Source organism: Felis catus, chromosome B3 (genome assembly GCF_018350175.1).
Source record: "Felis catus isolate Fca126 chromosome B3, F.catus_Fca126_mat1.0, whole genome shotgun sequence".
NCBI lineage: Eukaryota > Metazoa > Chordata > Mammalia > Carnivora > Felidae > Felis > Felis catus.
Genome location: NC_058373.1, coordinates 63,011,256 through 63,037,671, shown reverse-complemented (window position 1 = coordinate 63,037,671; position 26,416 = coordinate 63,011,256). Strand labels below are relative to the sequence as shown.

General features: G+C 41.8%; 1 protein-coding gene and 1 pseudogene across 1 annotated transcript in view; one reads left to right on the top strand and one right to left on the bottom strand.

Annotated features, from left to right (window-relative positions):
• The window catches only part of GPR176 (G protein-coupled receptor 176), a 126,444-nt gene that overhangs the window by 98,839 nt on the left and 1,189 nt on the right, over nt 1-26,416 (bottom strand). The gene's annotated exons all lie outside the window — the stretch shown is intronic.
• Nucleotides 101-26,416, top strand: LOC109501077 (annotated as a pseudogene).

Sequence of the window (26,416 nt, the reverse complement as noted above, 5' to 3'; positions counted from 1 at the left end):
CTTTTTGAAGAGGTAGAAGACTGGATTAGAAAACCTTTAAGATTTTTGTATGACACCTTAGCGAGGCTGCAGGGATGGCCACTGCTCTCCAAGCTCCGCCATGCCGCCGAAGGACGACAACAAGAAGAAAGATGCCAGAAAGTCAGCCAAAAAAGACAAAGACCCAGTGAATCTGGGGGCAGGGCCAAAAAGAAGAGGTGGTCCAAAGGCAAAGTTTGGGACAAGCTCAATAACCTGGTCTTGTTTGACAAAGCGACATATAACAAACTCTGTAAGAAAGTTCCCAACTATAAGCTTATAACTCCAGCTGCTGCCTCTGAGAGACCGAAGATTCGAGGTTCCCTGGCTGAGACAGCCCTTCAGGAGCTCCTTATTAAGCTGGTTTCAAAGCACAGAGCTCAAGTAATTTACACCAGGAACACCAAGGGTGGAGATGCCCCAGCTGCTGGTGGAGATGCGTGGACAGATCCCACCAACTGTACATTTTGGAAAATAAAACTTCATTGAAAGAAAGAAAGAAAGAAAGAAAGAAAGAAAGAAAGAAAGAAAGAAAGAAAGAAAGAAAGAAAGAAGGAAGGAAGGAAGGAAGGAAGGAAGGAAGGAAGGAAGGAAGGAAGGAAAGAAAGAAAGAAGAGGGAGGAAGGAAGGAAGGAAGGAAGGAAGGAAGGAAGGAAGGAAGGAAGGAAGGAAGGAAGGAAGGAAGGAAGGAAGAAAACCTCTTCTTCCAGCTATGTAGCCATGATGATAATAATTAGAAAACAAAACTACAAAGCCGGTTTTATTTATGTGTTCAGAAATTACACCACTAAGGGGCGCCTGGGTGGCTCAGTCAGTTGAGCGCCTGACTTTGGCTCAGGTCACGATCTCACAGTTCATGGCGTCAAGCCCCACGTCGGGCTCTGTACTGACAGCTCAGAACCTGGAGCCTGTTTCGGATTCTGTGTCTCCCTCTCTCTCTGCCCCTCCCCCGTTCATGCTCGCTCGCTCTCTCTCTCTCTCTCTCTCTCTCAAAAATAAATAAACATTAAAAAGAAATTATACCACTGATAAGAAATTATCTTCCAAACCCTGAACTTAGTATTGACAATAAATAACAAAATTTTCTCATAGAGTAACTGATATGTCAGGATCGTCTCCTGATGCTATTTTTGAGCCAAAATAGGTTATAGCACCAGAATGAGACTAAAATACAATACTGGGTGGAAGTTTTCAATCAAAGAGAAAAACAATAGTCTACCTAAACCACTTAAGCTATCAAGAGAGACCGATTCTCAAGCAGCTTAAATTTTGGAATTCAGGCACATAAAACCATTATTTAATTTTCTTGCCAATCTATGGTCTATATCCTTCTACTTTATCAGAAAGTTAATCAGACTGTCTATTGAGCCCATTCTATGTGCTACCACTGGACTAGATGCTACAGGAAAAAAGAAAGTATAAAGCACAATCCGCGCCCTTAGAAATGAGATTTACTTAGATGATGAGAGAGAGAAGGCCTTCCACGCAGGAGGAACACCACAAAGAAAGGAGAAAGAGGCTATGAGAGAAGGTTAAGGAGACCAATTTCTTACAGCAAGAAATCATCTTGGGTAGATAGGGTAGAGTCAAGCAGAAAAGTTGAAGCGAATAGAAAAGGCAAGGGGCAAACAGGTAGGTAAGTAACACAACTTGATAAAGTTGTGGTTAGAGAAGCCGGCAGGGTATGGGGAGGAAGGAGAGATGGTGAGTTTCTATTGGAACTTGTGTATTTGCCATTGCAATGGGTTAAACCCTGTCCCCCTGAAAAGATATGTCCAAGTCCTAACCCCAGCTCTTCCCGGCTATGAATGTGACCTTATTTAGAAACACGATCTTTGCAGATATGGTCAAGATAAGATGAGGCCATACTGGATTAGAGTGGGCCTCAAACCCAATGACTAGCATCCTTTTTAGGAGAGGACACACACACAGAACAGACACAGGGAGGAAGGCCATAGGAAGACAGAAGCAGAATCTGGAGCAGCGTGGCTACAAACCAGGAAATACCAGTGATGTGGGAGCCATCACGAGGCAGGGCACAGGCACAGACGAGGTGCCTCCAGGGCCTCCAGAAGGAACCGACCCGGTGGACACCTCGATTTGAGACTTCTGGTTTCCTGAACTGTGAGAGAAGAAACTTCTGTTATTTTAAACCACTCAGTTTGGGCTAATCTGTTACAGCAGCCCTAAGAAACTCATGCAGGGGCACCTGGGTGGCTGTCGGTTAAGCATCCGACTTAGGCTCAGGTCATGATCTCCCGGTTTGTGAGTTCGAGCCCCGCGTCGGGCTCTGTGCTGACAGCTCAGAGCCTGGAGCCTGCTTCAGATTCTGTGTCTCCCTCTCTCTCTGCCCCTTCCCTGCTCATTCTCTCTCTCTCTCTCTCTCTCTCTCTCTCTCTCTCTCTCTCTCTCTCTCTCTCTCAAAAATAAACATTAAAATAAAAATAAAAAATAAAAAAATAAAAAAAAAATAAACTAACGCAGCCATGTTCTGTACAGGAACTGTGTGAAAACGGAAAAAATCAGACGTGACATTTCATTATTCCCTGATTCATTTATTAAAAGTACCATTTTATGCCTTCTTTTGAGGTGGCTCACAGGCCTCGAATTATATTCATTACACTGACAATTTGGAGTATCAAGAATATTGATCCCTCTCTGTCTCTCTTACTTCTCTCATCAGCCCATTCTCATATAACTGAAACACACATTAAATTGACAGAGCTGTGAATTACAAGCTTTGATACTAGGTGAAAACCAATACAGATATAATGACCAGTTAGGCCAAGCTTTCCACCGCCTGTAGTAATTTCCTTTTAGTTTGTTTTTTAATTCTAAGAATTACTTTTAAAAACACAACACTGTTTTCCCCTCTACCTTTCACTTTCATACATACGTTTTTAAGGCAGTTTTCAAAAACAAGAGCATTAGGCTAGATGTTCACACATACAAATTCTGTCTCACAATAAACACACACCACTCAAAAGTTTATTTTCCTTTTTTTTTTTTTTAAAACAGATAATGGAGGTGGTTGAGCACTTAATTATATGATATGGACAATGGATATGTTAAAGCAAAGACCAAAAACATTAACAATATTTGCCAGTCATTGTGCTATGTGCTTTGCATATATTAGCCCATATCCTCCTACCATTAGGATATAGATAAATAAGAAAACTGAAGCTCAATTACATTATTTATCCTTCACTCTATTTTGGTTATCAAACGCTTCAAAACCACTATTAAAAATGTACAAATAAAATTCTGTAACACCCTTCCCAAGAAACTATCCCATGGAAATAGCAAGTTGGACAAAGATTTTTTTTTTAATTAAAAGATCTTTATCACAGCACTACTTACCATGGTTTTAACCAAGAAACACCACAAATGTCCAAAAATATAAGAACGATTAAATGATTGGGGTGCCTGGGTGGCTCAGTGGGGTAAGCGTCCAACTCTTGATTTCAGCTCTCGTCATGATGTTACGGTTCATAAGTTCAAGCCCCACTTTGGGCTTTGGGCTGACAGCACAGAGCCTGCTTAGGATTTTCTCTCTCTCTCTCTCTCTCTCTCTCTCTCTCTCTCCCTCCCTCCCTCCCTCCCTCCATCCCTCCCTCCCTCTCCCCCTCCCCTGAGAGAGCATGTGCATGCTCTCTCTCAATAAATAAGTAAACTTAAAAAAAAAGTTTAGAAAATGATTAAATAATTAAATAATTTCATGAACATAAATATGAAATAGGGCTTTCAAAGAATGTCTACTGATAAGAAAGTGCTCATATGTTATATGAACATTCATTCTTCATAACTTTCTAGGCTTTCAAAATTCTTTACTATTTTACAATGAGAAAACAATTATTTTAAAAATAATAAAAGCTAGCCCAAAGACAAAATGCTAGCAAGTGGCTGAATGAGGGCTTACACTCAGAAATATGTGATTCTAGGGGCGCCTGGGTGGCTCAGATGGTTGGGCATCTGACTTCGGCTCAGGTCATGAACTCACATAGGGCCCCACCGCTGGCAGCACGGAGCCTGCTTGGGATCCTCTCTCCCTCTCTCTCTGCCCCTTCTGTGCTCTCTCTCTCTCTCTCTCTCTCAAAATAAATAAATAAACTTAAAAAATTAAACATAAATAAAATAAAAGGAACTATCTGATTCTTAAGCCCTGTGGCCCACTAACCGATACTAATCTTATCTAAAATCCTATTTTGGGGGCGCCTGGGTGGCGCAGTCGGTTAAGCGTCCGACTTCAGCCAGGTCACGATCTCGCGGTCCGTGAGTTCGAGCCCCGCGTCGGGCTCTGGGCTGATGGCTCAGAGCCTGGAGCCTGCTTCCGATTCTGTGTCTCCCTCTCTCTCTGCCCCTCGCCCGTTCATGCTCTGTTTCTCTGTCCCAAAAATAAATAAACGTTGAAAAAAAATTTAAAAAAAAAATAAAATCCTATTTTTATCCCAGGAACATTATTTTCAAAAGAGAAATAATTTGGCACGGGCAAGTACTATTTCACAAAATAGACTATTATGACTATAGCTGTGGGTTCTTGGTTTTGTGGCACAACCTACCAGACACACAGTTCAGTTCAAATAAATGTATTATGCTGAAAGGCAACATACACCGTAAGAGTCATTACCCAGAGACAGACTGACCGGGAAATCAGGGAAGAGAATGGAGACCAGAGCTCCAACTCAGGCATTTCAGCTAGAAAGTAATTCATCCACAGTTCCACCTCCCTGGAGAAAAGGAAATTATATGAGTACATGCAATATCCTTAATGAAGCTGACAATTCTCATTCTCTTTTGCATGCCTTTCTCTATAGTCACAGGAACATAGGACACAATGTGACCCAGCAGGCACAAAACCGCACCATAAAAAACAATTCCTTAAGAAAAGCAAAGGTTATTTCCCACATTGAATTTTAAATATTTCATGTATTTTATATTTCCTCCACACACATTTACAGAATACCTATTATGTTCAAAGGATTAAGACTTATCTCTGAAACACACACATTAAGATCATTTGGCAAATAAGGTTTCAAATCTATTGCCCTTCAATCTCCACCTTTCACCATCCCTTCGTATATCTGCAAGTGTCATAGCAACGACACATCTGGTGGCAAATTGCATTTGTTGCCTGAGAGATCATAACCACAGCTATGGGACATATTTTTAAATTTTATTAAAAATTTTTATCTGATGTGAGTCTAGTTTCTTTTGGACTTCACTTATTTCAAGTCCTGAGCCTCTCTAGTTTGACTAATCAGCTAATAATCCATCAAGTCCTCAGTGTTTGCATCTTTTCGGGCAGCTCTCCATCTGTATTCCCTGCTACTATCAAGTAACCCCAATTAGTTTAGTGATTTACAAGAGGCTCCTCTCTAAGCCAGCAAGTGACCTTGTCTGTTACTCTGCACCCACGGGCAGGCAATGCAAGACGCCGTCAAGGTTCTGAAGTATCATCTGAAAACCTCACCATTCACACTGTCTCTGTGGACCACATTAGTGAAAATATTCTCATCTGATAAAACTTGCCATTTTTATTTTATTGCTTCATTCCCATGAAGCTATGTCAATGAACATTGTACAGGTCAGCTGGAATAATTCACACAATGATAAACTAATTAAAAATATTTTACCTCAGGGTGCCTGGGTGGCTCAGTTGGTTGAGCCTCCGACTCTTGATTTTGGCTGAGGTCATGATCTCACGGTTCGTGAAATCAAGCCCCGCATGGGTCTCTGTGCTGATAGCATGGAGCCTACTTAGGATTCTCTCTTTTCCTCTCTCTGCCTCTCCCCCATGCACATGCTCCCTCCCTCTCTCTCTCTCTCTCTTTCTCTCAAAAATAAATAAATAAACTTAAACAAAAGAAAAGAAAAGTATCTTCCCTCTTCATTTAGAGAGTGATGAGTATTAAGTATGCCCTTTTTAAAAAATAAGATTTGTGGGGGCGCCTGGGTGGCTGAGTCGGTTAAGCATCCAACTTTGGCTCAGGTCATGATCTTGCAGTTTGTGGGTTCCAGCCCCGTGTCAGGTTCTGTGCTGACAGCTCAGAGCCTGGAGCCTGCTTCGGATTCTATGTCTCCCTGTCTCTATGCCCCTCACCTGCTCATATTCTCTCTCTCTCTCTCTCTCTCTCTCTCTCTCTCTCTCTCTCTCTCTCTCTCCCTCTCTTTCTCAAAAACAAATAAATGTAAAAAAAAATGTAATAAGATTTATGGTGACTTTGCCAAGTGACTTTGTATCCTTAAAATCCTTCAATACAACTGACCACCATCATGTCAGGTTAATACCTCCTTACAATAATTCTACAGTTATAGCTGCAGCCTAAAGGGGGAAAAGCACCAATACACCTCATTTCAATCATTCTTGAATTATACAAATAACAAATATAAATAGAGATATTAACTTAAGTTTTTTTTTTAAATTTCTTTAATGTTTATTTATTCTTGAGAGAGATTGAGACACAGCATGAGTGGGGAAGGAGCAGAGAGAGAGAGGGAGACAGAATCTGAAGCAGGCTCCACGCTCTCAGCTGTCGGCACAGAGCTCGACACGGGGCTCAAACTCACGAACCTCAAAACCATGGCCTGAGCTGAAGTCGGACGCTTAACCAACTGAGCCACCCAGGCACCCCTTAACTTAAGTTTCTAAGGAGAGAAAGAGAGAGAGAGAGAGAGAGAGAGAGAGAGAGAGAGAGAGAGAGAGAGAAAGGAATATCTGAAAAATGAGGGAAATTAGCCAGGTACTAAGGCAGGGAAGAGCTTTTATGGACAAATAAACAACAAAAGCAAAGGCAAGGAGACTGGAAACAAAATAATGTGCCCTGGGAACAACAAGTAGACTGGAATTCCTGGAGTATAAGATGAGTGGGCTGGTGAAGGAAATAGAAGCCAAGTTGTGGAATGTCACTATAAGGAGCTAGAAGGATTGGGGAGCCATGGAAGGGTTTCTAAGAGGAGAGTGACATGAGCAGAGTCGCTGGTTGAGGAATAATCAGGAGCGACTAAAATGGAAGAATGAAATATAAGGCTATTCTCCCAACAAGTCTGTGAACAGAAGGAAGAAAGGCACTATAAGGCGAAAGATACAAGAAGGATGGGGCAAATGAGCCAGTGGGAGTAAGAGACACTGAAAATAAAGGAACGAGGGAGATAACTGTTGGAGTATACAGATGCTGATGAGTTTGTAAGTGTTGAAATAAGAGACCTCCACCAGAGATCTCCTTCCTGCTCTAGCGGAGCACTCAAATCTAGATCTGTTACCGAGAACACCAAGTCTTCTAGTTCCTACCTACACAGCGTGAATAGTTTGAGGACCGACAGCACCTAGTAGTTTCTTAGAAAGGCAGAATCTCAGGCCCTATCCCAGACCTCCTGAATCAGAACCTGCAATGTAACAAGACCCCTAGCAGATTCACTCACACATTAAAGTCTGAGAAGCACTATTCCAGACCAACTCTGGAGAACTTTAAGGAATTATGGAGAAGAGGAAAGGAACCAGAAGACTGGAGACAAGGAAAAGAGGAAGAAAAATATAGCAAAACTCATCTTGGCCAACCTGACATAGAATTAATTATTGACAGGAAGGCCAGAAGTAATCACTGGGAGCCAGCCCAGATGCACTAAGAATCAATCATACCAGAATCTCCTTATTTTCTTATATCAGTCAGCCTAGGAGATATAGTAGACATGATACACCTGGCTTTCAGTACAATATCTGAGAGGGTGTCTCCAAATGTTTTTGTAAACAAGATAAAGAAATATAACCTGAGAGTTCTAGTTAATAACTTGTTAACAATTATTCCAAAAGGGTTTTTGAATAGTAAATTCAAACTAACCTCAATGACCAGATCACTAGTCACAAGATCTCCAACCTTTTCTCCCTATACCATTCAATAATTTTTTTGAGAATTTAAAAAAAATTTTTTTTAACGTTTATTTATTTTTGGGACAGAGAGAGACAGAGCATGAATGGGGGAGGGGCAGAGAGAGAGGGAGACACAGAATCGGAAACAGGCTCCAGGCTCTGAGCCATCAGCCCAGAGCCCGACGCGGGGCTCGAACTCACGGACCGCGAGATCGTGACCTGGCTGAAGTCGGACGCTTAACCGACTGTGCCACCCAGGCGCCCCAATTTTTTTGAGAATTTAGATGAATGATGAATTTAAAAAGATGATAAAACCAAAGTACTCAGCTGGGCTCCTAAACTGAATCAAAACAAGAATGATGAAAAAGAAGCATAACAGCAGTACATGAAATAAAAGCTTGGGAGTTTCAGTAGATGTTCAATTCAATATGAGTCGACATACTGACGTTAACATGAAGTTAACAGCGTACGTGAGTTCAATTCAACCTATATGCCAAACTCCCCAACAGCACAAGACTCATGGTAAGATTATAAAGAGGCAGGGGCACCTGTGTGGCTCAGTTGGTTAAGTGTCCGACTTTAGCTCAGAGCATGATCTCACCATTTGTGAGCTCGAGCTCAGAGCCTGGACCCTGCTTCTGAGTCTGTGTCTCGCTCACTCTCTCTCTCTCTCTCAAAAATAAAAATTAAAAAAAAAAAGGGGGCGCCTGGGTGGCGCAGTCAGTTAAGCGTCCGACTTCAGCCAGGTCACGATCTCGCAGTCCGTGAGTTCGAGCCCCGCGTCAGGCTCTGGGCTGATGGCTCAGAGCCTGGAGCCTGTTTCCGATTCTGTGTCTCCCTCTCTCTCTGCCCCTCCCCCGTTCATGCTCTGTCTCTCTCTGTCCCAAAAATAAATAAAAAACATTGAAAAAAAAATTAAAAAAAAAAAAAGGTTACAAAGGGGCAGCTAAACTAGATTTTTGCATTCTATATCTTGAGACAGTACACAAAGATCCCACAGTCAAAATTAAAGATACCTAACATTAACAATAAAAAGGCCTAAGAAGCACACCAAATTGCAGTGGAGTAGACATTTAAAGCTGCCCAACTGCTCCCTTGTTGTTCGTATTCTAACAAGAGATTTGCACACCACAATACTCTCCAAAGCCAAATGGCCCTGAATTGGTCCTTCTGGTCACTCACTTGCCCCCTCTGTTCTCCTTGGTGCCAGGCTAAAAATGACCCGTAACTATATTATGTGAACTCCCATATCTAAACTGCCTGTGGCTCTTTTGATAAAGACTTAGTTTCCCAGCTTGGGACTCTTGCTGCACATATACTGGATATTTGGAGGACACGCTTAGGCTTAAAACATTTCAGGGACACTGGAAAGTCCACAGTGGTGGCACGTGGGTGGAATTTCAAGACCTCAATTATAGAGGCATCAAGAAGTCCCAGAAGGGGGAGCCGGGGTGGCTCAGTTGGTGAAGCATCCAACTTTGGTTCAGGTCATAATCTCCAGGTCCATGGGTTCTAGCCCCACGGTTGGGCTCTCTGCTGACCCCTCGGAGCCTGGTACCTGCTTTGGATTCTGTCTCTACCCCTCCCCTGCTCACACTCTGTCCCTCTCTCATAAATAAATAAAGATTTAAAAATTAAAAAAAAAAAAGTCCCAGAAGAAGGTAGAGCACAGCACGACCAAAATGGCTGATGGCAAAGCAGCCCAAGACACTAGGGGTGAGTATATGACGAATCCCCATGAGATGGTGCAAAGTGTCTACATTTTTGGTTTCAATCTCAGTGGAAATTCTGAAAAAATGTCTTGAGTCTGCATAGAATAATTAGGATGACTTTGTGTTTGTCAATTTACGTGGCTTCGGACAGTTCTCTCATGTTTCTTTTCGACAGTCAAGTATTCCAGCTGAACCTCATAATGAAACATTAGGTGGAGAGGCAGAGAACACACACGTACAAGGGAGGAGTCACATAACCCTCCACGGCTTTTACAAAAGGGTCTGTCTCAAAAGGCAACTGTCAGAAACCCCCCCTCTTGCCTTTTTAAATAAATAATTCTGTTATTACCTATAGGATATATATTGAGATGGAGACGGTCAGCAGGGGAGGAATTAGGAAATCAGATTACCTCATTCATAAAACTTTAAGGTAAGTTCCTTTTTCTAAGTCCGATTTGAGAAGAGGCTCGGCCTATTCATAATTAGGGTATGTATTCTCTCCACGGTACCTTCAGACCTTAAGCAACACTTGCCATTAAGATAGGTGAGTAGAACTGGTACCAAGAACACCAAAATTAAATTCCTACTCTCCCACCAACAACTTTCTTTGCAAGAGTAAGTCTGAAGGCAACGTTATTACTCCCCTAGAAGTTGGGGCGGGGCGGGGGGAATGTCTTCTTCTAATGGTTCAAGCACTTACCTTCCATAACTAGTCGTCTCCCTTCTATAACCTGGGAGTGTGCATGATGCCCACCTGTCATCTCCACAGACTGAGAAGTCAGCCAGGCATCCCTCAGATCAATGTGTGTGAAACACCAGCATCAAAATCACAGAAAGTGTTCATTAAAAATAGAGACACTCAGGACTTTAAGATACAAAACAGATGAACCTAGGGGAAGGGAAGCAAAAATAATATAGAAACACGGAGGGGGACAAAACATAAGAGACTCTTAAATATGGAGAACAAGCAGAGGGTTACCGGAGGGGATGTGGGAGGGGGTATGGGCTAAATGGGTAAGGGGCACTAAGGAATCTACTCCTGAAATCATTGTTGCACTATATGCTAACTAACTTGGATGTAAATTTAAAAAATAAATTAAATAGGGGAGCTTGGGTGGCTCAGTTGGCTGAGCATCCAACTTTGGCTCATGTCATGATCTCACAGTGAGTGAGTTCAAGCCCCGCATCGGGCTCCGTGCTGGCAGCTCAGAGTGTGGAGCCTGATTCAGATTCTGTGTCTCCCTCTCTCTCTGCCTCTCCCCCACTTGTGCTTGCTCTTTCTCTTTCTCTCTCAAAAATAAATAAACTTTTTAAAAAATTAAATTAAAAATTAATTAAAATTTAAAATAAATAAATAAATAAATAAATAAATAAATAAATAAATAAATAAATAAATAAAAATATAGACACCAAAACTCCATGTCTAACCCACCAAACGAAACTTCTGATGGTGGAACTCAGGAATCTGCATTCTTAAATTTATTTTTTAAAGGTTTATTCATTTTTTTCAGAGACAGAGAGAGACAGAGTGTGGGAGGGAGAAGGAGCAGAGAAAGGAGACACAATCTGAAGCCGGCTGCTGTCTCCGATCTATCAGCACGGAGCCCGACGTGGAACTCGAACTCACAGGCTGTGAGATCATGACCTGAGCTGAAGTCAGCCGCTCAACCGACTGAGTCACCCAGTAGCCCCAGGAATCTGCATTTTTAACAAGTGATCTTTATGCACAGGAGGTTTAAGAATCTCTGCCTCACAATTACAACCACAAAGAGAGGCAGTAAACCCATCACCGAACAGCAGGGCCAGGTTAGAAGCTACCCTTCCTAAACACCTGATGTGATCCTCACTAGCTAGAGCCCACTGACTTGCTACTAACCAGAAAAATGATTTGGTGCTCTTCAGAGAAAAGTCCCATGTACTCTTAAGAATAACAGCATCCCACAGCGAAACAGGCAGTTAACTCTCTAGCCCCTAACCCTGACCTTCACATGGGCTTCATTTTAGGGCTTCTGATAATTTGTACAATCATTGCTGCTAAAGATTTGCAGCCTTGGGAGAAGGCCACGGAAACAACGGGACAAATACAATAGGTGCTATTCTCATCAGTGAGAAGGTCTGAAAACCAAAATTTGATTATTTTGTCTCTGCTTGAGTCTCGCTTGAACTCTGTGTTCCTGGAAATTAAATTCACACTTAGGTGGACTTCAGAGAGTTATTCTTTCCTTTCCATTTAGCAGCCGTGGGAAGTGTTTCTTGCCCTAAGAAACTGCCCAGGAAGCCCCAACAAAACGTAGCTGTAATTAAAGGTGCAAATGAGCACACAGGGATACCCAGGGAACCAAGGAGTAAATATCTCAGACCCTCTAACACAAAGCAGAGATGTCCTCAAACATTCTCGCTCAGAAAATACAAAATCACTATTAATACAAGGCATTCGCTCAATTACTTTATTTGGAACAAGTAATAAGTTACTTGATTCAGAATTTTGTTTGGCAAAGGCACAATGACCTGAAATTACCTCAGTCAATGTTACTTTGGACTTCCTATAAGAGTCATCTGATGGAATAATTGAGAAAGAAGGCAACAGTATCATTCACCATTCCTGCCCTAAAGAAACCAGTTAATGGCCTTGTGGCTTAGGGTGAAATTTCAGGGGCCATGTCATGCAGGAGTTGGGGGGTTAGGGGGGAAGCACAGTGTCTCGTTCACAGAGCTTAGAAGTCATGGTGATGGGCCCTGAAAAACTGGATGAGAAGATTCCAAAATGTTTCCCCAACAAAAACAGTTGCAGATGTCAAAGAGGTATGAGCAAAACTGCTTCATAATTTTTAAGTAGAAAAAAAGTATTTCTTCTAAATTAACATACTATTTAGTCACTGGAATTGGGAAAATTTTACCAAGGCATCAAGATACCATAAATACCAGAGTAAGGTATCAGAATAAGATGCAAATTTTTCAAAGTTATGGTTCAATGGTTACAACACTTGAACTATCAGCTGCCTGGAGGGTATACAAGAATAGACAGAGAGCTATGGGTGGGCACTGAGTCCTACCCACCAAGAAGAGAAGGGAGGGCGTTGCCCATCTTTCCTCAAGCCTAGTGAGTAAGGGGGGGTTCAGCAAGCCCATGCAGACAGCTTTGATGTGTGTCCTCTGCAATCGGGGCTTATAGTGAATTATGACTAGTTCCTCTCTGAGAAACTTAAAGGGCCAGAGATGGGCTGATGAGTACTCAAAGAAGAAGGTACAGGGGGCAGCCTGCGATCTCAGAATTCATCATATGTGTTCCCTTGTACCAGGTGAGGGCCAAGGAGTGAAAGCAATGGCCTGGGGTCACGACAGTTGTCCAAGAGGGCCACCTGCAGGGGCAAACAGCCCTCAACAGAGAGAAGCTGGAGGTCCAGCAGCATTCAAAGGACCAAGGACAGAGTAAGCTACCAACTATGAATATGGGAAGGCATCACCACTATCAAGGGACAAGTGACAGTCCAGAGAGTATGAACCCACTTACACCAGGATGCATCTTTATGGCTTCTTTCTGGCCCTCCTACATCTCCGTATTCCACCCCTGCATCAACCAAGCCCTACCTCAGCACCAATCCTGGAGGGCCAAGAAACCTTGGCCAGAAGCTCAAGATGGAAAAGGAAGCCAACCAGACTCTCTTGTCCAACTTCAAGCTTCTCCCAGGCAATAGGCCTGGACTGGGGATTGTGAGGAGGGGACAAGTTTTCATTTTCTATGAAGTTTGGAGCTTTGCCTCTTTCATCGGACTGCACATCTTATGTACTAAATCGAAAGTGTTTCGTGACTTAAGAACTGAAAAGTTGTGGAGTGGCCCATACGCTTTGATTCCAGAGGGTCATGTAAAGAGAACTGAAATAAAAAGGAACAATAAACCATAGATACAGACAACAATTTGGATGAATCTCCAGGGAAGTAATACTGGATAAAAATGCCAATCCCCAAAGTGTTATATTATTCCATTTATGTAAAGCTCTTGAAATGACAAATTTATAGAAATGGAGATTATATAACTCTTGGTTGCCAAGAGTTAAGAAAAGGGTAGGAGCCAGAGGAAAGTGGATATGGTTATGACAAGGTAACAAAAAGAACCCTTGCAGTGATGTATCTGGATTACGTCAATATCCTGGTTGTGATACTGTACCAGCATACACACATACCACACGTATACTATTGCGGGAAACCAGGTAGAAGATACACGGCACGCCTGTATTATCTTCTAAAACCACACAGGAATCTACGATTAGCTTAAAATAAAAAATTAAAGTTTTGAAAAGGTGCTGAAAGCTGTGTATGCACAAGTGGATGGAACAAGTGATGACCAGCCTGCATTGCATCGATTCACATTCTATCAGCTGAAGATGCTCTGACTCTTTTGTAAAACCCACTGCATTCAATGTTGTGCAACAATCGGGGTTTTCAACCTACTATCAGTCCACTGCTTTGGTGTAGTAGTTTACTAGGGCTGCCAGAACAAAGGACCAGAAACAAGATGGCTTAAAGCCACAGAAATGTCTTATCTTGCAGTTAGATAAAATAGAAGTCTGAAATCCAGGTGTTGGCAGGGCCGTGCTCCCTCTGACACCTGTAGGGGATCCCTCCTTGCCTCTTCCCCACTTCTAGAGGCTCTTCAGTGTTCCCTGGCTTCACAGCCATGAAACTCCAAACTCTGCATTCATCACATAGTGTTCTCCAGCACATAGTGTGTCTCTGCCTTTTTGTGGTCTTTATAAGGACACTAGTTGTGTTGGATTAAGGATCCACCCTACTCCATTATGACCTCATCTTAAGCAATGACATCCACAACAGCCCTATTTCCAAATAAATATGGTCACCTTCTGAGGTACCAGAGGTTAGGACTTTTACGTATCTTTCTCTCCCTCTCTCTTTGGTGGGGAGGGCACATAATTCAACCCATAACACTTGGCTGAGTGAAAACATCCTATTTGTTGTTTTCAGACTTCTTGAACACTCCCATCCGTCCACTGAGCTTCCCGGATAGACAGGAGGAAGGAGTATTTCCAGAACAGTTGGTAGAAACTCACGGGCACCACTCTGATCTCACACAGCTAGGAGCCATCTGTCTTAGTATAAACAGTCAAACGCCACCTGTAGCTCCCTGATGACAACACTCTCTCTCAGCCACTCTCCCATAGGCTGGGTCATGCCCAAGCTGCTTCAAGCAATAATTTTGACTTTGTCTCGGATCCAAAGGCTTTTAAAGCTAGAGTGACATCCCCACACACATTATGCTGCCTGGTTCAAAATGCTGCCTGTCTGATTTCATAGACTCACTCTTAAATCAGGCTATAACTCCTGTCCTTGTGAATTTCCTATCAAGAGACCTGCTGTCCCTCCAAATATCTGGCTTCTGCGAGCACTCTCCAGGCCGCTGGATATGATTATGTGTGGCTGAGTCCTGGCTTTGGGCAAAATTCATGTTCTTTTCCAGAAAGCTCCTAAGCTGCATGCAAATCAAGACAGTGGCTATTTAATTCTTGGTTCTGGTTAATGATCCCTAAGCATTTCATTCAATTAACTAATCAGTACTTACTGAGCACCAACTACATGCCAGGTACCATTCTAGATGCTAGTGAATGAAACAAAGTTTCTGTCCTCGTGGAGGACACCCTGCATCCTAATGGAGAGGATGATGTGATAAAAGTGAAGGGGGGACTAGTTTAGGTAAGCTATCTTGGAGAGGGTGACGTCTGAGCTGCAGTTTAAAGGAGGAACACACGCCAGCCACACAACACGCCTAGGGAAGAATATTCCAGGGCAGACAGAACAGCAAAGACAATACCACAGCCTTTAGTAGTATTTAAATTGACATGTTAGGGGCTCCTGGGTGGCTCAGTCAGTTAAGCATCCTACTTTGGCTGAGATCAAGATCTCACAGCTTGTGGGTTTAAGCCCCATGTCAGGCTCTGCACTGACAGCCTGGAGCCTGCTTCAGAATCTGTGTCTGCCTCTCTCTCTCTCTCTTAAAAATAAATAAACTTAAAAAAATTTTAATTGACATGTTAAAGAAACTGAAAGATGGTTTGGAAGCTGTTGGAGGATAAGTATCTCTGCTTTGCTCCTCTCCACCTTCTGCCACTTGTTCTGTGCCTTCTGCCTTTATATTATCTGTTTAACGTGACAATGCCCACAAGAGTCTGGCCCAGGTTCTTCCTTGCACTTGGAGGCCTGGACCTCGTACTAACAAAGCTCCTGTTCTCCCCTCCATGCCCTGGGCTTGGGTCAGCTGAGGATACACATTTCACCCCCACAGAAGGATTCTGCTTCGACAGTCCTGAGAGCTGGACATTGGCCATGGTGAATTTGAAGGAGAAAACGTAGAGCAGCCCACTCCCTCAACCATGGACCAAGCAAATGTCCAGGACTTCATCCACACCCTCCAAGTGACTGGTGAGGGCTGTTCCCAGGACTCACCCATAGCCTTGCCCCATGACCTCCCAAACTCTCTAAGAAACAACTCAAGAAAGCAGAAGCCAGTTTATAACCCAGAGACTTGAGCTCAGGGCTCGTCTAACAGTGGCAACTTTTCCCTCTTCTAACACAGCCACGTTTTTTCTTGCTACTAGGTTTTTGTATCCGTTAACTACCAATAACGATGTGTAAGTAACCGTTGGTTTTTTCCATAAAGATGTTTAACAGAGAGAGAAAAAGAATGAGGCTAAATGCTGATTAGGAACAATTCCCACAGTATTTCCTGGCCCAGTAAAATTTCTGGCCTTCTGCCTCTGCACACACATGGGCTTTAACACCCCATGACCTTCAGTCACCTTTATTTTCCTGGACCTAGATACAGCCTTCCACTGCTGACCTCTTGACCTACCAGACTTACATCCTGCTCCTGCTCAATTCTCAGAGCTCTGGGTTTCAGTAACTCTTCCTTCCTGGGCATCAGACTTCCAGGGCACCAGGCCCTGCCCGGCTGTGAGTGTGCTAATCAGCAAGTCACTATCCCTCTGAATCTGTTTACCCAAATGATGGATATGCATAGAAAGAAAAATACTACATAAATATATAGGTAGATAGTAGATAGATAGATAGATACATAGATAGGTAGATAGATATACAGACAGTATAGATATACTTAGTATAGATATAGATACCAGGATAGTTTTATTGTGTGTGACAGGAACCTATGTCATCCAAGTTTAAGCAAAAAAAACCCTGAGACTTTGGGTTTTTCCGTTCATGTAATTGGGAAATACAAGCTCTTCCAGGGACTCCCACAATATCATGATGGTTTCTCTCTCATCCTCTCTCCCTCCTCCTCCCCCCTCTCTCCTCTCACCCTCATGTCTGCTTGTCTCTCTGCCCTCATTCCCTCCGAAGCAGACAGCTCCTGGCTTCCTTCATCCCTGCTTAACAGCCCCTTTGGAAAAAGGCTTTCCTACCAGCATCTCTAATGTCAAGTACTCTGACCGAGCTTGGATCGCATGACCATCCCCGAACTAATCAGTGAGGAAAGGGAAATAGGATCCTGGGACCAGCAAGGCCTGGATCATGCGCCCACCCTTGTCTCCCAGGGTGGGAGGCTCTACTGAGCACTGGGAAGGATAGTCACATAAGGAACCACATGAAGTACAAAGCGGCAGATATTAGTTTGATTCGCTAAATATTCATTCCATAATCTTTCAACCAGCTGCTACCCTCTGCTATAAAGGCTGGAAAGCTAAAAATACTACTTTTCAGAGCCTTGCAGTTATGGTACAGGCTTATGATCTATATTCTGTCCAGAAGATGTTCCCAAGCAGACATGATTTATGTGAGGTGGTGGCTGGGTGCAGTGATCAGGTTCTTGTAAATACAAAAAACAAACAAACAAAAAAAAAGACAGATGCTTTGGTTGTAGATCTGGGCCAGCTGTGCCCTAGGGTTCTAGAGTCGAATCCCTCGTCATTGGTAGTATATGACAATAGCTTCATAAATTCTGCTAGAACCAGTGGTATGACTGTGCATATTTGAGTGTCCCTGGTTCCCAGACTCTCCCATAAATTCTGAAAGTAACCTAATATCCTGTAATAAATTTCTTTCTTCATAAACTGGCTAGTTTGATGTAGAAGTACAACACCTTGCCCTGCTGCATTATGCAAAAATGTGCACATTATGTCCCACCACGAGACAGTAAATACTTGCTCCCTGAGCCGCGTTCCCTCCCCCAAAATAAAAACATTAAAAGACTCAGGGTCCACTGTCTAGTTCTGGTCCACAAAACAAATGAAATCTTGAGACTTTCCTATAAGTCACTGACTCCTAATAAAAACAACTTTATTGATACACAACCTTATTGACTCCTGCGATGCTGATGTGACACACTCTTAGAGGTTGTAACACTTGTGTAAGGTAACTACTTTTTTCCCCACAGCAAACACAGTAATTACAAACATGGTAGTCTTGTGGCTGCTTTTAAATATCTGTTGTACATTTCAATTGGCAATAGTCCCGCTAAAATCTGAACGCCCTTTACAAGTCAGCTTTGCGGGTAAAATGTTTCTCTTTACTGAATGCTTTTGTAGCTGTGTCTTCTTTTGACAATAGGCTCTGTTGTTTGCAACTAAAATCCCTGATGAATACTGGAAGGGAGGCTCACTGATAGACGTGCACACGTTATAGAGGGAGGGCAGTGTTATGTGGGGAAGAAAATGTGTTGAGAAAACAAAAACAGAAAATGTCGCTATACTATTTCATAAGGTTATCGTGACTGAATGGAACAACGTGGTTTATGCTATACACTGCAAAACCCAATGTAAATGTAAGGCAAAAGGAATATTCTTGACTGGTAGTTACCACACTGGCTGGTAAGTCACGGGTACCTGCACTGCACAGGAGACACCCATCTCCTACTAGCAAAACCTTCCTAGTCTTTCCTCATTAAAGACCCTCTTTCCTAAACTGCCCACATGTAGTCTTCCTCGATGAGACCATTATTTGTTGTTGTTTTTTTTAATTTTTTTTTAATGTTTATTTATTTTTGACAGAGACAAAAACAGACTGCGAGTGGGTTAGGGGCAGAGAGAGAAGGAGACACAGAAGCAGAAGCAGGCTCCAGGCTGTGAGCTGTCAGCACAGAGCCCGACGCGGGCTCGAACTCACGAGCTGTGAGATCATGACCTGAGCCGAAATCGGACGCTCAACCGACTGAGCCACCCAGGTGCCAATGAGACCATTATTTGTAAATCAACACTGCATACAGAGTCATGTGTCCATGCAATAGGCATTGACTAAGCATCACTGGCAAAAAACTTCACGATCACAGGTCAGCGACAGGAGCACCAAAAGGACAGACAGGAAGGGAGTTTAAACTGGATACCCAATTCAGTGTAGCCATCAGCTCTTGAAGACATGGGAGAGAATGGCATGGGGAGAGGCATCAGAGGAGATTCAAATGTATGTGAACATTTTTTTTTTTTTAATTTTATTTAATCTGAGAGAGAACGTAGGCACCGGGCAGAGAGGTAGAAAGAGACGAGAGAATTCCAAGCAGGCTCTGTGCTGACAGTGCGAGCCCACGCGGGACTTAAACTCACTAACAGAGAGATGACTAAGCCGAAACCAAAAGTCAGATGCTTAACCGACTGAGCACCAAGGCGCCCCAGAAATAATATTTTTTAATCAAAGTCCAAAACTTTTAATAAACCATTGTTAGAAATGTATTTAAAGTGCTAAGGTGCCTTGATATTTGTGGATTAATCTGGAAGTTTTTCAGACTGGCTCAGATTTGATGAAGCAAGATTTCACTGCAGGCCAGAAAAAACTATTTTCTGGGGCACTTGGGTGGTGCAGTATGTTGAGCCTGAGTGGGTCCAACTCCTGATCTGGGCTCAGGTCATGATCTCACAGTTCAGGAGTTCAAGTGCCACATCCGGCTGTGTGCTGATGGTACAGAGCCTGCTTGGGATTCTGTCTCTCCTTCGTTCTGCCCCTCTCCTGCTTGTGCTCTCTCTTATTCTCTCTAAATACATACATACATACACATACATACAAACTTAAAAAGAAGGATTCCTCCTGGATTCCCAGGATTCCTCTGAATCAAGTGTGGACACCAATCAAAACATCGCTTGAGTCCAAGATACCTGGCTGCTTGGTCAGTAGAGCATGTGACTCTTGATCTCAGGGTTGTGGGTTCAGCCCCACACAGGGTATGCAGATTACTTAAAAATAAAATCTTCAAAAAATATACATATTGCTTAAGTCCATTTGAAGGCATTTTCCCTGAAAATTGCTTGCAAATGCAAAAGCAGCATATCAGAAACAGGTACTCAGATCCATATGGGTCTCAGTACTCTTCTTTCCAAACATCCATTTCACCTTCGACTGCTTTACTCCCTCCCGGTACCCTCAAAAGACAGGGGCCTCCTGGGGTGCCTGGGTGGCTCATTCGGTTAAGCGTCCAACTCGTGGTTTCAGCTCAGGTCATGATCTCACAGTCTCGTGTGTCCCAGCCCCACAGGGCTGTGCCCTGACAGTGTGGAGCCTGCTTGGGATTCTCTCTCTCCCTCTCTCTCTCCCCTACTTGCGCTCTCTCTCTCAAAATAAATAAATAAACTTTAAAAAACAAAGCCGGGGCGGGAGGGGGGGCGGGGAGGGAACCTGGGTGGATCAGTCAGTTAAGTATCTGACTTCGGCTCAGGTCATGATCTCGTGGTTCATGAGTACAAGCCCCACGGTGGGCTTGCTGTTGTTAGCTCAGAGCCTGGAGCCTGCTCAGATTCTGTGTCTCTTTCTCCGTCTGCCCCTCCCCTGCTTGCGCTCTGTCTCTCTCCTCAAAAAATATAAACATTTTAAAAAATAAACAAAAGACAGGGGGCTCCTTTCTCCATACCCAATTCAAATCTGTGTATCATCAATAGTCCAATAGTCCATTAGTCCATTTTGGACCAATAGTCCATTTTGTCTTCCCTAAATAATTGTTTTAAAATATGCTACTATTAACCCTAACTTATTTCAACACAAATGTTTGTTAAAAAAAAAAACAAAAAAAAAAACAGACTATTAGTTTGAACCATATGAAACTGCAGTAAAATATGGTCAAAGGTCAAAATGATATTGGAAACATATAAACAGATATACACATTCTTAATGTTTTTCAGACTAAACTTTCTTGAGTTCCCCTTCCCTCATTCCACTTACCAACTTATTTTCCTTAATCTTCTAAGGCATTCCTCCTCTGACCAGATGTCACCACCCCACTTTACCATGACCTACCTTTTGGTTACGTATCTCCTAGAATCCTGTCTAGCAATCACTCCACCTTCCGCTTTTATTGGATTCTGCTTACTCTACAACTCCAGATTCTGGCAACATGGCAGAACGTGGAAGACTGCTATGAAGACCTAGAAATGCTGGATAAAACAGAAGACAAGCACGGAGACTTCTTGGGATTCTCTCTCTCTCCTTCTGACCCTCTCCCTGGCTCACTCTTTCTCTCTCTCTAAAATAAAATAATTAAGAAAAAAAAATTTAGATAAATTGGACTTCATCAACATATAAAACCTTTTATTTAAAGGACACCAAAAGTGAAATGAAAAGACAATCCACAGGAGAAAACTTTGGCAAACCATGTATCAACAAGAATCTAGTGTCCAGAATATATAAAGAACGATTACAACTCAAGACAAAAAGACAAAAAACCCAACTTAGAAATGGGCAAAAGAGGGGTACCTGGCTGGCTCTGTCAAAAGAGGGTGTGACTCTTGAGCTCAGGATTGTAAGTTCAAACCCCAGTTGGGTGTGGAGATTACTTAAATAAATAAAACTTTTGGGGCGCCTGAGTGGCTCAGTTGGTTGAGCGCCCCACTTTGGCTCAGGTCATGATCTCACAGTCCGTGAGTTCCAGCCCCGCATCAGGCTCAGAGCCTAGAGCCTGCTTTGGATTCTGTGTCTCCCTCTCTCTCTGCCCCTCCCCTGCTCATGCTGTCTCTATCTCTCAAGAATAAATAAACATTAAAAATAAATAAATAAATAAATAAAACTTTAAAAAAATGAACAAAAGATCCTAATAGACAAATCTCCAAAGAAGATATGCAAGTGGCCAAAAAGAGCATGAAAAGATGTGCAACATCACTAGTTATTACAAAATGCAAATCAAAACCACAGTGAGATACCATTTAATGCCCACTAGCATGGCTATAGTCAAAGAGACAATAACAAATGTTGGCAAAGATGTGGACAAATTAGAACCTTCATATACTGCCAGTGGGAATGTAAAATGATGCAGTCACTTTGGAAAGCAGTCTGGCAATTCCTAAAAGAATAAACTTAAAGTTACCATATGAGTCAGAAAGTTCACCCTTGCTATATACCCAGGAGAATTAAAAATATTAAGTCCACACAAAAACTACACAAATGTTCAGAGTAGCATTATTCATAATGGTCAAGAAGTGAAACCAACCCAAATGTCCATCAATGGATGAATGGATAAAGAAAAGGTGATATATCCGTAAAATGGAACATTATTCAGCAACAGAAAAGGAATAAAGTATATACTACAACACCAATGAACCTTGAAAACATTATGCCAAGTGAAAGAAGAAGCCAATTACAAAGAACATACAATAGTATTACTCCATACATATGAAATACCCAGAACAAATTCACTGACACAGAACATAGATTAGTGGTTGCCTAGGTCTCAGGGTATTGAGGGAAAATGGGAAGCAACTACTAATGGGTACATGATTTCTTTGGGGGGGTGATAAAAAAAAAAAAGTTCTAGAATTAACAGTGATGATGGCTGCTTAACTTTGTGAATAAATTTAAAATCACTGAATTATATACTATAATTGCGTGAATTGTGTAGTATAGAAATTTTACGTCAATAAATCTACTATTCTAAGTTTTCACAGAATTCAATTTCCAGGAAAAATTAAAAAGTGGAAGGATATACATTGAAGACCTAGTAAGGAGAAGCACAGCGTTACCAAAAGTGTTTCATGCAGATGGAGGTCAGATGGATTTTCTGCACCTAATATCCTACATTAGAAAAGAATAGGTGGGAATGCATACATCACATGGAAATCAAAGACAACGTGAGAGAATTTGAGTCAATACATTATGAGTTCACCTACTATCACTGGCTGATAACAACTGACTTCACCATTTCAAACTTCTTAGGTCAATCCAAGACATCTTACTCTTGATTTAGTCTACTAGGTTTCCAGGCATACCAAATACCAAAACAGCAGGTAGAATAAGGCTGCTGCTATCACATTGTTAGTGGCTACACCTATAGTTAAGTAAAAAATCATCCTGTATAATCATGACTCAAAAGCACACACTAGTATTAGCACTGTTCCTAACAAACTTTTAACGAAGGAACTGCAAGAATTAGCCAGCTGTTATCTGGTTCATTTCGACCAGTATCAAAAACAAAAGTATATTTCTGTCAAACAAGTTCCATAAACATTGTTGGTGCCCCATATGGCTTTGTTGAAAGACTTGTCAAGTACAAAAACTTGGTTTTGTTGAAAGACTGTTCATGAACAATCATGAGCAAAAATGGTGTCTATCCAGGTCATCTGTCAAACCAGTAAGACAGTTCCCTACATTTCCTTTGAAATCAATACTTCAATAAGCACCTCAAGGTATCAGGCCATCGACAAGATGGACCTCCACTTAGGGTCATCAATTTCATACTATAGACCATTGGTAAGGAAGGAGATAGCTTGTTGGCTATTTTCCACAATGCTCATTCTCTTTAAGAGCAAATTCATTTATAAAAATCTCCTGCCTCCAATCATGACAAGCAGATGCCTCCAATTTGTACAGGGGAGGCTAGAGGTAATAGGCTAGTTAACAGCCACTGACCTTTGTCAGGTGAAAGCACCAGAGAGTAGCTGAGCTTTCCACGCACTTGGACTGTGAATCCCAAGAGCGGGGAAAAAGGGAAAGAAAGATCAACTATGAGGAGTTAGATCCAAAACACTTATTGGAAATGGTGATTTCATATCCTTCTGAGTCTTTGATTTCATCCTGTTCAATACTAAAAGTGTTGTGTGCCTATATTTACTAAAGGGAAATCTAAATTATTTCACTCTTTCAAGAACTACAGTGTATCTGAAGATATCCCAAGATGTTGCGTAAAGGCCGAGAAACACTAGTTTACACAAGCCCTCAAAAGGCATTATTTGAAAGAATATCATATACAATTCTTGAGTTCATTTTCAAAAGGCAATTAATGTTCCCTAGGGCTGGAATATTACAGTTATCCCAAATTGGGTTTTTTTTCCTCATACAGGGCAAAAAAAGTTTCCAAAAGAGTGCAAGACATCAGCAGTACAAAGGAATTATTTTCCCCTAACAGCGGGCCTCTGAAAATTCTAATGAAAAAAAATCTATTGAGGCAATCTAGGAAGTAAGTCTGAGTTTGATTAAAGGGAAAAAAATAAAAGTAAAACTCATTTGTCTGTTTGAGGACAAGAGAACAGATTAAATAAGCATCTCATGCTATTCCAGATGCTGTTCCATCCTCCACTTACTTTTCAGTCTTATAGATTCTTCCATGATAAATTCTTTTCTTTTATTCCTAACTATGATTTGGCTCTATTTTTTTTGAAAGGGAGTACTTTGTGAAACTATGCTTCCCAAGTTTACTTGCCCTGCAACTAAATGTACATGGCTTTGCAACTTAAACTCTGGCATTACTTAGGAGGATTCAACTACGTAGATATGTTTATACAGGTCAAATCCTCAGACAACAATGAATTAAGAATAGTAGTAAATAAGAAGTACACAGGCAATGTTATGATTCAGCTAAACTTTTAAGGGAACCTGAAATGCTTTCACTTTTGAACAAGTTCTCTAACTTGTGACTTGAATAAATTTAACCATATTTATAGTTTTTCTGAAAATAAAAAGGAACAAATGGAATTTTCTCTCTCCTTGGAAGGCCAAGTAACATGGAAGGGAAAAAATATGTCCTCCTTGGCCAAGCGAGGCATAACTAAAGATCAAGGGGGAAATCCATCTCCGCTTGGGAAAAACCCACAAATATTGTTCTTGCATGTCAATTAAAGTGCTGTAGGGGCAGGGCGCACCTGGGGGGCTCAGCAGGTTAAGCAACCAATTCTTGATTTCTGCCCAGGTCATGATCTCCGGGGTTGTCTGGCTGTATGCTGGGCACAAAGCTGGCTTAAGAGTCTCTTTCCCTCTCCCTCTGACCCTCCCTCTCTCTCTCAAAAAAACAAAACCAAAACCAAGAAAACAAAAACAAAACAAAAGATGCTGTGGGAGAAAAGAGTTGATATAAGGGCAGATTTACCTAGGATTTCTGAATCCAATGTAATTTACAAAAATAGAAGGTAACTGGAAGCAGAACTAACATTTATTAAGTGTGCACTCTTGTGCCCTTCACATACATGCTGTTTTCTATTTCAATAGTACTCAAAATTTCGGAGTCAAACGATGGGAAAATTTCTCCCAACACCATCTTTCTTCATGGTTAAAGTTACCAATGGGGAAAACAAAGCAAAATAAAAACACAGATATAGATATAAATGTTTTAGATATATAGATATGTTTAGATATAGATATATCCCTGCAGAAATAAAAATGCAGCCACTTCTACTGCCTCCCCAATAATCTACACTTTAAGCAAATGTGACAACACTAAAATTTAATTCCCAATAATCTACAATTCATTGTGCATGGTACCTATTAGGTGTTCAGTATTTGTTTGTTAATACTGAAAATAACTGGTAGACACAAGCCTTTTCTTTGTTAATGTGCATGTATCATTTTCATAAAAATACATCTCTCTCTCTCTCTCTCTCTCTCTCTCTCTCTCACACACACACACACACACACACAGACATAGCCACACTGATGTCTAATCCTGAAAATGCCCTTATGAGAAAATGTGGAAGATAAATATTATGATAGAGTAGGACAGGATGATGACAATTAGAGAAATAATGAAGGGAAATTCCAAGCACTTAAAATCCTTCCAGTCTTTTTGATGGCACGTATCTTGGTTGCCATGGAAACTCACAGGTGTCTGCAAAAAAGTAATCTATTCCTACTTTGAAACTTTAAGGCTGCTCTTGGCCATAATATCACACATAATCACATCTTTTTACATCTTTTAAATGCCACATCAGAAAATTTACATTTGAAGGGAAGCCACATATGTACAAGTAATATGCAACATGTTCAACTATCCTCAAAAGAAATGAATATTGTCATCATTTATCATTTAAAGAGTAACTACCAGAAGTACAGGTAATTCTCATGCTAGTGGACAAACGTTTTTTTACTAACCACTCATTTCAGTTAGTTGAACAAGTATACCTAAATCTGTCAGTGGTGTTTTGAGGTTTTTATCCTGTCTTTATTTTGCACTTCAAACAAAACACAGGTAGAGAAAGAGACTGGGATTTGTTGTTTGGGGTTTCTAAAAATATCAGAAGGCAACAGAGATGAACTCCATTTATCAGCAAGCAGGTCGGTGATCTGAAGCCAGCCATAAAACACGCACAAAATAAGACTTTCACAATAATTTTGTATATAGGAATAGATGGTAGTGCAAAACACATCAGTCGTCAGTAACAAAACAGAATCTTTGTTGCTATTTGTAAACAAGAGCTCGGGCCACCGCGCCCACCTGGTATGATGGGCACAGGGTTGTGTTCTGCAAGAGTCGCCCTGGGAGGCGGACCTCCGCCTGCACCAAGCTCGGTCCTCAGGCCGGCCGGGATAAAGCCCTACCAGAACTCTTCCGCTTCCAGCTTGGGGGCTGGAGTCGACGGTCCCTGCCTAACTTCCCTGCAGTTACCCGGGCATTCTTAA